Here is a 13007-nt window from a genome sequence, read left to right as displayed (position 1 = left end):
CCAGCATCCCCAGCATCCCCAACATCCCCACCATCCCAGCATCCCCAGCATCTCCAGCATCCCAGCATCCCCAGCATCCCCAGCATCCCCAGCATCTCAGCATCCCCAGCATCCCCAGCATCCCAGCATCCCCAACATCCCAGCATCCCCAGCATCCCCAGCATCCCCAGCATTCCCACCATCCCAGCATCCCCAGCATCCCCAGCAGATGGCTTGCAACTGCCTGCAGCTCCAGTTCTAGGGATTCTGATGCCCTCTGGCCTTGTCTGACACCAGTGTTGATCATAAACTCACACAGGCACACACATATACAAATCAAAAAAAATCAGTTAAAAAAAGGGGGGGATGGTAGAAGAAGAAATCTAACATCAACATCAACCTCTGACCTACACATGCACACACATACAAATACATACATGCATGCACATATACACACATGCACAATATGCACAAATATATGCACACATACATACACATACATGCATATATACATGCACAGTATGCAAACAGACATACACACACATGCACAGCATACACAGACATGACACATACATGCACAGACACACATGCATAATGTACACACACATGCAGGTACATATACACACATGCACGAAAACACACATAGGAAGCCAGTCCTCTGTGTCACTGTGGAGTGACAGAGGGACTTCTCTCTGGAGCTCTCCCCCTGTGGGAAGCACATCACGAGAAGCACTAATGGCTGTGCTCCACCTGCCCCCATCACAAGGAGCACTTTGGCTGTGCTCCACCTGCCCCCATCACCAGGAGCACTAATGGCTGTGCTCCACCTGCCCCCATCACCAGGAGCACTAATGGCTGTGCTCCACCTGCCCCCATCACCAGGAGCACTATGGCTGTGCTCCACCTGCCCCCATCACCAGGAGCACTATGGCTGTGCTCCCCTGACCCCATCACCAGCTTTCGCTCCCTGTCTCATACGAGACTCTGAGACAGCAAAGGAGGCCACCTTCAAAGTCCCCTGATTTTCAAGTGAAGCAACAAGAGGCTTAGATGTCTCGGTGGTTAAGAGCCTCGTTCTTGCAGAGGACCTAGGTTGAGTTCCCTGTTCCCATTTACTGGTTCACCACCGCCACCTATAACTCCAGTGCCGGGGGCCAGACACCTTCTGGCTTTCACAGGCACCGCATGCATACATGAAACACATGCATGCACTCAAAAAAAAAAGCACACATTCGCCACATAAAAAACATTTTTAAAAGAGTTCGATTAAATGAGTCCTAATTATGCAAAGGAACCTGAAGGAAAATCAGTTTATGTAGGATCTAAAAAAAAAAAAAAATCAGTCAATAATTTTTTAAAATAAAGGGTTGGCCAAGTCCAGGACTGTAGAAATCCACCTCCAGACTTTCACCAGATTGGGAGTGATGCCTACAGAACCCAGGCAGGACTCATTAACAGATATTTCCATGTTTCCCTTCAGAAGCAATTTGCCTCCTTCTGTGAGCTGAACCTGCCTGGCCCAGCCTGCCGTCTGCCGCCGCTGCGCACGCTCCTGGGCTCGGCCACCTGGCAGGCATTTGAAGGCAGCTCTGACAGCAGCATGAGTGTGAGGGGCCAGCTCCAGCCTGAGCCTCCAAGGACCTGGCCTGCTCTCAGTGTGTCCTCCTGAGTCCTACAGAGAGGCCCCAAAGGGGCAGCATTCATAAAGAACAAAAAAAGCCTGTCAAAGGTCGGCCATCCAGGCAACAGCATTTGCAGGGAAGCTTCTCCCTGAAAATAAGCAAACCGTGTGGTACCCGAGCTCTGGCAGGCTCAGGAACTCCAGAGTAGTACGTGGTGGCACAGGGGCCTCTATAAGAAGAGTCTCAGTTCAGGGACAATAAGATGTGTACCCAGAGAACAGCACTCGAGTCTCAGCTCCAAATCCCAGTCTCACTGTGCCCAGTGGTGACGTGCATCCTGTGACATCACAGATGGGTCCTCACACCCTGGGGATATACTCTCACCATCTTCTATGTTACTGATGCTCCCACATTACCCCTGGTCCTCAGCTATCCAAATTGTGTCTACAACTTTTCTGTCCCGCATGTCACCTAGTATATCCCACACCTGCCCAGCCAGCAGATACTGTGGCTACTCCCCAGTCCTTTCCTCAGAGGCCCCTTACTAGGTACAGGTTCTCAGGAACCCACAAAGAGATCAATTCAGTCAGTAAGAAACTGCCCAAGACACGCATCCTCTGAGCACATAGGCTTCCTCCTCCCTGAAGATCATGTGACCAAGAAATTTCTGTACCTTGAAGGGGTCTAATTGCTCACACTGCCCACCTGTGAGCAGCAGTCCTTTGCCACCCTGGGCATCACCCACACAAATGGAGCCCAGGACATTGCCTAGGCTGTGGGAGCATGTCTCATTCCAGGGTGCCCACAGACTCTTTCCTAAGGGGTCTTCTGTGGATGCACTCACTAACACTCCCCAAGGTGACAATCGTAAAACACCAGGAATAAGAGACATGCCTGTCCATGGCACCTTCTGGTCATTAAGAGACTTTTCCCAGCCTGGGTCATCCTTAGGGTAGAGCCAAGAGCCCAGACCTAAGCCGGGACGGCCAAGGCTAAAAGCTAAGACCTGAACCTTTTCTCGTTTTTCATCTAATTTTCTTTGCACAGCTCCATGAGGACAAGTCGCAGGTACCCTGGTTCTAAAGATATACCTGTCACCTTTGGGCCCTCTGCCCCACGTCTCAGAGATGTTTGGTCCAAGCCCACAGCCGGCCACGGCCATGTCTTATGAAGGCGTCTGGCTCCTCTCATCTAACTTAATGGGCTAAATGGGGAACCGATTCTATATGATTAATTAATTAGGGTCCTATTAGGAAAGATAATAATACCAGAACTTAAATAAGACTGCAAGGCCCAGCAGTCAGCCTATAAAAGAAAACCCAAGCTAGCACAATTAGACGTTCAAGATGGAAGGAGCTTGCGGGTAGACAAGGCTCTGACAACCTGGCTTGGCGCTGTCCAAGATCAGCCTGAGTCCCATCCCAATTCACATGACAGAAGGAAACTTCCCACAAGTTGTATTCCCCCCTCTACATGAATCCCATGACACACATGTCCACACTTGCACACAAAGCAAAAAATGAAACCTTCAAGGACAGATGGATTATTTATCATATTTAAAGCCAACCTAGGTAACTTTTTCTTTAATACAAGGTCTCGACTGTCCTAGAACTCACTCTGTAGACCAGGCTAGCCTCAAACTTGGAGATCCACCTGACTCTGCCTCCTAAATGCTGGGATTAAGGCATATGCCACTACCTCCCGACCTAGGTAACCTTTTAAAACAGTTCATGTGTGTGATAGGCTTGTGCGTATGAGTATCTGCATGTGTGTGAGCACACACGTGTGTGTGTGTGTCTGTAGAGCCAGACTGATGTTAGGTGGCTTCTTCAATTGCTCTCTGCTTTAATTTACTGAGGCATGTGTGTTCTCTCCATGAACGTGGAACTCACTAGGCATCTTGTCCCCCCTCCCAGCTGAGATTAAAGGTGTGCACCACCGCCACCTGAGCAGGCCCAGAATTCTTTTTCTTTTTTTTTTTTTCTTTTTTTTTTTTTTTTAGTACGGAATAGAGTTTATTCAGGTCATGGGAGAGTTAAGAGGGTGGTAGAGGCAGAGAGAGAGAGAGAAGTAGAGGAGTAGAGGAGTAGAGGAGTAGAGGCCAGCCATGAGCACGTGGGACAGAGAGGGGGGAAGGGAAGGGAAGAGGGAGGCTGCAAGAGCACCAGGGCAGGAGAGGCCAAAAGCAGAATTCTTTTAAATAAATATGAATTTTAATTCTTAGTTGGTCATGACCAAGCAAGGAGTTATGGTTGGCAGATGAGAACGTCTTTATCTCTGTAGCTGTGTCCCAATCCACCCCACCTCCATGTTAGAAATGGGCGCCGCAGCCCTGCCTGTACTATGAAAATCCCAGATCTGTGCGTGCTTTTAAAAAGAACCGGACAGTAACTGAGCAGCCATCGCAGGCCACTAGCCATCAAACCACTCATGAGAGCAACTGTAGATAACATGCAAATGAGCCTGACCCCGTTCCAATAAAACTTTATTTACAGAAACAAGCCACGTGCCAGGTTTGGCCCACAACTCTATGCTTCCACTGAATATACCGGACTGAGGGTCACTTCCTTTAATACCTGGGGCTTTCTCTACATAAACCTTACGTCGTGATTTATTGGGGATATTTTAGACACAAGGAAAGATCTAGAATAGATACTTGAGACAGGAGCATCGTTCAGCTGCTCTAAGTCACAACACATGACCCTACCTACACCTGCCCTCTCCAGGTCACTGGAAGGCTTCAAACTCTGACAAGATCTTTGGAAGCAGTAAAATGTCCAGATTTCAGGTCCCAGTGCGCAGAGCATCTGCCCTGGGCGATCTGGATGGAGCCAGAGAAGTCCTGCTTCTAACAAAATCCTCAAAAGAAGTCAGAGGTCTGCTCAGGAAACGCTGCGTGCAGGCGGAAAAGCTAAATGTCTGCTGCCACCTAGTGGATAGATGCGGCAGCACCCCCTCCAACAATGCTTTCTGAAGTGTATCCAAAAAAAAAAAAAAAACCCACACATCTTTTTGTCCTGGAGAAGAATCCGTTCTTAAGACCAGTCTGTCGTCTGTTTACTTGGGATTCCATCACAGAACTCCAAGCTCCTTGAAAAGAAACGAGGTGTCACGTTATTTACAGTAACATGGCAGTGATTTTAAATCAACTTAAACCAGAAACAGACTATTTTCCACCAGAGGGAAAAAGCATCTTAAATATCTAAATAGAAGCAAACTGCCGCTGGCATCGCTCTCTGGCCAGTCTCCCATCACCAGATGCGCGTACCCTGAAAAGCAAATGCACGCCCTGCTCCTCCAGCCCCCTGCCAGCAACCCACCCCTGACCTGGTGCAGCCCAGGAGATTCTCGGATTTACACACTTCTGCACACACAGAACAGCAGCCGTGTCAAAGGACCCCGCTGGTCGGTGACTGCAAATGTCTGCTCTAGAGGGCAGGAAGGCAAAACTGGGGTGGTAGCTGGGGATACAGCTCAATTGGTAGGGTTAGCTTGCTTGCCTGAAGGAAGCCATGCTTAAGATTCATACATTGCCTACACTGGGCTTGGTGGTGGAGTCTCAGCATTGCAGAGGTGGAAAGGCACGGAGATCAGAAATTCAAGGTCATCCTCACCTACAGAGAGAGTTCAAGACCAGCCTAGGGTACATGAAAACCTGTCTATGAGTGAGAGAAATTGTCAAAATTTCATTTTCAAGTCACAGCTGCACTGGCCTTCGTCAGTACCTGGTTTTCACCGTGCACCCAAAAATTCCCTTCAGAGGACTTTGACTTCTCCCTCTAAACATCACATTCTGATCTAGGCATGGAGTCGCATGCCCGCGATGCTTTGTGGGGCTTAGGCAGGATGATCTCAGTCTGCATGGCAAGACTCTGTCTCAAAAAAGGCTGTGAAGAAGGCCTGGGGCGATGGCTCGGTCAGGAACGTGTTTGCCATCATGGGGACCTGAGCCCCAGGACGCATACTGAAAAGCTGGACACAGTGGCGTGTGTGTGTTTATAACACCAACAGTGTTGGGGAGGCAGTGTCAGGGGGTCCCTGGGGCTCAATGACAGACCAACCCAGTGTAACTGGTGAGTTCCAGGCCAAATGAGAGACCTTGTCTCAAAAGACAAGATGGAGGGGTTGGGGAAGACACGTCAGCAATAAAAAGGCATTGTCACAAAGCTGGAGGGCAGTAATTTGGACCCCCAGAATGAACGTAAAATGCTCAGTGGGCCCAGCAGGCTCCCTGTAACTCCAGCCCCTGAAACCAGGAGGCAGGGTGTCTCTGGAGTAAGTCCGTACAGAGACTAGCCCTAACTGTGGCCTCTAGGCTTGACTGAGAGACTCCGCCTCAGTGAATGAAATGGAAGGGGAGTGGAGGGAGACACTCGACATCACCCTTGGGCCTCTACACACGTGTGCTCTCTCACACACAAGGACACATATCCATACACGCATCATGCACATTTAAAAAAAAAAAAAGGAAATTGTATTCTGCCAAAGTGCAATTACCCACTCCCTCTTGCCTGTCTCCGCCAAGATCCAGGTCCTTGACTCCAGCCTGCACCAAATAAAGGAACACACAGCCCCCCAGAGCAGATGATTTGGACTCCCGGCTTGGCTGCTGCTGGAGTTTTGTCAGGATGGAGAGGCATTAGAGCCACGCTACAAAGGATGGCGTGGTACCAGGAGAACAGAGATGACAGGGACCAACCGGAACAGTTTTTTTGATGCCAGCGGTTTATATTTGATCTCCAGATGTGGAGCAGCTGACAGCTAATTAGCTCCGCTCAGATCTCCATCGGCCCCCATCCTGAACATATGCTGCAGGCATGCCAGTGTGAACACGTGTCTGCCTGGGGTTGTGCTTTGATGGATAATTCTCTGGAATGAACACACTTGGAAGCCCTGAGATCTGGAGCCCTGGCATGTGGGACCTTCATGGTGGGGTCCTTCTCCCTCAGGTTTGATCCCAGAGCAGGTGACATTTTGTACTGGGGGGATGGTCCCGTCTGTCCTAGCCAAGGGAGGGGATGCAACCTGCTTTGAGTGTCGGTAGAGGAGAACCTGTTAACCGCCAGCCTCAGTGATCCAGAGCTACTGGGCATATGCTGTGAGGCCGATGATGAAAGCCTGGTTGTAGTGTGTTCTCTAGTGAGCTGCATAGGAGGGGTTGGGAAAATTCTCAGAGCAGGCACTAGACTGCCCAGCAGATGTGACGGTCCCCACAGGACTGGCCACCACTCCTTCCTCTGTCTCCCTGCCTGGTAGCTCCAAGGTTCTAGTTTGGAGGGATTTCAGGAGCTTGGAGTCCCCTCCCCAAAGATCTTAAGGTGATTCTGCTGCTGCCCTGCAAGCTAGGCAGTGTTCACAGCAACCCTGACCATAGGGACTGAGGGACTGGAACATTACAGATATAGAAGCAGAGTAGGGTCATAAAATGACTCCCAAAAACCCTCTGCAGAACCCTGGTTCTCCAGAACCCTGGTTCTCAACCCCACATCATGAAAGGTCCTAGACCATGGATGGTCTCCAGCTGAGGAATTTGTGGCTATCCCAAATGCCATGATCGTCTGGGAAAGGTGGCCCATGCAGGCTGCCTTCTCCTGGAGCAGAATTCCACCTGTGAGCCCCAACTTCGAGCTGGGCCCACAAGTCTGGTTACAGACCAAAGTGCTTTAGTGTCTCAAGAAGCGGGTTTGAGATGAACCTGTAACTTCATGCTGTGAGCTTGTACATGGACCCACTCAGTGGGTTTAGCATACTTAAGCCCAGTTTTCACTAGCACAATCCTAAACAGTTGCTGCTCCCTGAAAGTCAGATACCAGAAAGCTCTCTGGGACACCCCTTTGGGGACACCCTAACCCATCTCCCTCTTCTGCTAACTCATGGGGACAACACACTTAGCACAAGTTATACATTAAAGAAAAAAATGACCAATATGATTCAGCTGCAGGATGCCCAACCAGAAAGAGGGTGTGACCCCAAGTCCTCGAAGACCTTGCCAAACCATTGAGCCAGTCACTGACCAGACCCTTAAACAGACCCTTTGTGGGCACGGACAGCACCATTCCTAACAGGTCTCTGCCAGTCACCATGTGGCTTAAATCGGCCTGGAACTTTTGGCAATTCTCCTGATGCTCAATCTTAAAATGATAAAAGAATCCACTCACAATTTATTCATTTTCTTTTTACAGTGTGTGTGTATGTGTGTGTGTGTGTGTGTGTGTGTGTGTGGTGCATGTGTTCACATCACAACATACATGTGTAGGTCAGAAGACAACTTTCAAGTTGGGGATGCATTTGTTTCCTTCTTCCACCACATAGGGCCCAGGGTTGGTAGCAAACACCTTTACCCCATGAGGCATCTTGCTAGCCTGTTGACTTTCAATGGCAAATCTTTTACAGATGCTAAATCTGCCTACCCTTTTCCTTTAAATTAACCCAGCCCTGAATGAGACAGGAGGATTACCATGAGTTCAAGGGTGACCTGAGATACATAGTAAGTTCCAGGCCAGCTGGTATATAGGAAAAGACTTACATGGACCAGGCATGGTGTTGCACACTTCTATTCCCAGCTCGCAGGAAGAAGAGGCAGGGGGATCTCTGTGGATTTAAGGCTAGCCTGGTTTACATACCAAATTCAGACCACCTAAAGCTAGATGATAATGATGGGAGGGGCGAGGTTGATGGTGATGATGGTGATTGAAGAGGAAAAAGAGGAGGAAGAGGAGGAGAAAAAGGAGGTGGATGAGGAAGAGGAGGATAAGGAGAAAAAGAAGGAGATGAAGAAGAAAAAGAAGAAGAATCAATGAATTAATGAGTTAATGCCGGTCCCTTCCCCCAGTAACAGAAGCAATTCCTCCAAGCCTGACCAGTATCAGCCAACCAGTGCCTCTCATCCTCATCCTTGTATCTGGGGAGCGGATACAAGCTGCTGTGGTGAGGAGCAGCTCCACTGAACCCAGCCTGACTTCGGACTCAGGAACCTCCGCCTGTAGCTGCAGGAGCTTTGTTCTAGATATAATACATTTTTATTTATTCATTCAGTGATGGATGGATGTACATTCACTTACAAGTTTTGGTGTGGCCATAATTTAATGTACTAGGTAATGTTATAACTAGGAAGCAAATTGCTACATTATATGATTATATAATGCTACATTTACCCATGAGAAGAACATTCCCACCATATAGATAGATAGATAGATAGATAGATAGATAGATAGATAGATAGTTTAGAATTATTATTCTTTCACATCCTCCAACACTCTTTTCTCTTTAGCATTTTCTTTTTTAGACTTACTTCATTTTTAATTATATCTACGTGTGTGTGTGTGTGTACATGTTTCAGTCTGTGGATATTTGAGTACAGGTGTCCTCAGAGTCCAGAAGAAAGTGTCATAGACTCTGAAGCAGAAGTTAGAGGTGGCCGTGAGCTGCTGGATATGGGAACTGAACTTGAGAAGGGGGAGGGGACATACTGGGGTGTCTAGGAGAGTGGGAAGAAGTCGGGGTACATGTAACCAAGATGCATTGTTTGCATGTATGGAGATGCTGTCAGTGAATAAATGCAAGAAGTATATTTCATTAAAAAACTGTTTAAATGCAATAAAAACATAAATATTTGTTTATTTATTGTGTGTGTGCACATGTGTCTGAGAATGTGTGGAGATCAGAGAACAACTTTCTGGAATTGGTTCTCTCCTACCATGCCAGTCCTAGGACTCAAATTCAGGTTGTCTCTTGGTAGAAGTGCATTTTCCCCTTCAGAGTACACACAGACATTCTCTCTCTCTCTCTCTCTCTCTCTCTCTCTCTCTCTCTCTCTCTCTGTGTGTGTGTGTGTGTGTGTGTGTGTTACACACACACTCAAATAGACTCACAGGTAATCACAGTCACATAGATCTCCCCCTGCACTAAACACATCACACACACACCCTCAACCCTGCAATAATATTCACACCCACACAGACACACAGTCATACACACTCTCACACAAACACATACATGTTCTCACACACATAAACGCATTCACAGTAAGGAACCCATTGGTGAATACCTTTATCAATTGCCCTCAGATTTGCCAACATCCTTCATTTTCCAGATTTCTTGAATTCCAAAGGCTGGTGGACTCTTCTTATGCTGAGTCCATCTGTTCCTGGACCAACTCTTTTAATGCCTGCAACCTTTCTTTAAGGGCCATTGCTCTACCCACACATGCTTCTCAGATGACTGTTCTAGTTAGGGGCAGGCGTTGGCATCTATCAGCAGTGGCTCCCCCATATAAGTTTGGAGAACCAATCTGTGCTGTGCTCTGCTTATAGACAGCCTGAACGATCTACAACAGTCTTTGATAACATTTTTAGCATCTTTCTTAAGAACATCTCTTTTACTGCTTGTCTCTAAAGTTGGAGGAATGCTAATCTGCACTTCCCACTGTTGCAATAGATCTTGTCTCCATAAATTTATAATCATGTCCTGTCTTTTCCTACCTGACCTCTGCTCCTATGCATTTAATCCATTTTAGAATTTGACTTACTTGAGACAATCTCCTGATTCCTAGAAGCTCTATAAATAGCCATTAAAGCGGCCAAGCTGGATTCCAGGAATCCTATGAAATCACTGTTACATCTGCTCCTGTATCCACTGAACCTTTGATCTCAATTCCATCTAACTGTAATCTTAATGTTGGTCTCTCATCCCTTAGAGCAGTTTGCCAAAACAACTGGGTTTTGGTATCTTTAGAATCTCATGTTCTACCTAAATGTATGCATGACCTTTCTAAAGGTGTCTTTTATGGATATGTATATTTATCTTAGGTATATGACTCTGCTGTCTTCTTGCCCTCCAAAAGAGGGCGCTAAATCCCACTACAGATGGTTGGGAGCCACTATGTGGTTTCAGGGAGTTGAGCTCTTTTTTTTTTTTTTTTTTTTAATTTTTTATTTCTGTTAATGAGTACACTGTAGCTGTCTTCAAACATACCAGAAAAGGGCATCGGATCCCATTACAGATAACTGTAAGCTACCATGTGGTTGCTGGGAATTGAACTCAGGACTTCTGGAAGAGCAGTCAGTGCTCTTAACCACTGAGCCAGCTCTCCAGCCCCCAGAGAACACTCTTAAATGTTAACATCCTCCGTGATCTCAAAATGTCGCTGATATGTGGGCAAATGGTCTGCATTCCCTTCCCTCCAGGTTTTTAGGCCCTACTAGCAAGGATGGTCATGCCCAAAGACTGCCTTGACTCCAAGGATTCAAATTCTGGACCCAGACTTAGAATTTTTAATGTTAATCAATAAAACTTTTAGCATTAATTAATCAGTAACATTAACAATAACAATAATCTGATAAGCTATTGGTCTAACTCTGATAAAACTTTCCACTAATATGATTCACTATTATCATAGTCACAAATTCAAAATGTTAAATTACCTCTGGTTGTTTTCTAAATATGACCTTTAAAAATGTTTTACATTAAAAATGTATGTCTAGGGGCTGGAGAGATGGCTCATTGGTTAAGAACACTGACTGCTCTTCCAGAGGTCCTGAGTTCAATTCCCAGCAACTACATGGTGGCTCACAACCATCTGTAATGAGATTTGATGTCCTCTTCTGGTGTGTGAAGACAGCAACAGTGTGCTCACTAACATCAAATAAATAAATCAGAAAGAGGCCCCTCTTTCATGGTCTGTAATTATACTGAAAAAATCAATCAGGCACGCTTTTGCCCCTTCTGTTCCACGGAAGGATTTTCATCCCTGAGCTTGCTTTAAAGACTGTTCATGCTTTTAACACAAAATCATTTCCCCAGACTCTACTGTGACACACAGCCTACTGTCTTTTCTACAATGTGGGTTTCAGTGCAAATTACAAACAGCAGTAATGCTAACATGTCTAAAACTTATCTCTTTTTGTAAAGTTAATAAGATTCTTAAAGGGCTGGAGAGATGGCTCAGCGGTTAAGAACACTGGCTGCTCTTCCACAGATCCTGAGTTCAAATCCCAGCAACCACATGGTGGCTCACAACCATCTGTAATGAGATCTGATGCCCTCTTCTGGTGTGCCTGAAGACAGCTACAGTGCAGTTATATATAATAAATAAATATTTAAGAAAGAAAAAAAAAAGAAAAATATTTTCACACACAAAGGAATTAAAAAAAAAAATAAGATTCTTAAAAGCTTCAATGGCCCTACAAAACTTAAGGGCCTGTATCCACTGATCAGAGTGGCACCTGCATGTCCCTGGGGGGCAGGGGAGGCAGGGAGGGAATGCAGCTACTACATCAATGAGTCTGGCCTGGTAGAGACCAGGATCATCCTGGCACAAAACTGTCTGAAGAACTCCGCCAATATAACCAGGGCACATCTTTTTCATTTCTGGTAGCCTTCATTCTTCATGTGGTAGCCCCGTTCATAGGGCCGATGATACAGACCTGTGTTACTTTTTCTCCTAGCACCTTACCTTCTCCTCTCCCTCCAGGAACGGGATTCAGGAAGTTTCCCAACTAATGGTCAACCTCTGTACCCAAACCTCCCACTGAACACACACCCAACCCTCCCACCCCACACAATCCCTCTGCAGGGAAAGTTGTCAGATCGAACCAGTACCCTTATACCCAGAGTTTGGGATATTTGGTTGGAATGCGTGCTCATCCTCCGTACAAGCAAGAAACCCACCAGTAACCCTGGCACTTGGAAGGAGGATGAGGAATTCAAGTTCTCCTGTAGCTCACAGGTAGTTTCCAACACCTGTCTAAAGAGAAAGGGGGGAATGCTGTTCATTTTGACAGGAACTAATCATCAGTGTCATCTTCAAACAGGGTATGATTTTGCAGCTGGCATACCCTGCACCCCCATATCCCACACCTGGGATTAAAATGAAAACATGGTCACATAATCGGGTTTTTAAAGAAACCAAAATTCTCACTATACAGCTGCCTCCACTGGTGAGCGCTGGGATTTAAGATGTAAGCAGGCTCACCCAGCTTTCCAGGTCTAGTTTGGAATATCCTAATTGCTTATCATTTCAGCCAGAGAGGAACCTTCTCTCTGGACAGTTGCTATAACTTTTTTAACTCTTTATTTTCCAGAGACCCAATACTGAGCTAAGCCTCAACTGTACAAACATGGCCAAAAGAGTAATTCCTGGTGAACAATGACTGGAAAACTGAGGGAGGCAGGAAAAAAGGCAGAGGGACTTTTACCTCAGGTGTGTTTTGTCTCATTTGTTCTTGGATGCAACCTCATGACTGGGTGCCTCCTATGACAAACATTTAATTCAACTTATATTCTTGTTGAATATCAGAACATAGATGTAGAACTCAGTCTGGTCAGTGAACTCTTGATCTGGATATACATGGCCTTCTGCTTCCCATGTGTCTTTCCCAGACAAGATCTGTAACACATGCTGGGCAA

The sequence above is a fragment of the Micromys minutus genome (assembly GCF_963924665.1).
Source record: "Micromys minutus genome assembly, chromosome: 9".
Lineage (NCBI taxonomy): Eukaryota > Metazoa > Chordata > Mammalia > Rodentia > Muridae > Micromys > Micromys minutus.
This window is presented reverse-complemented; position numbering follows the sequence as displayed.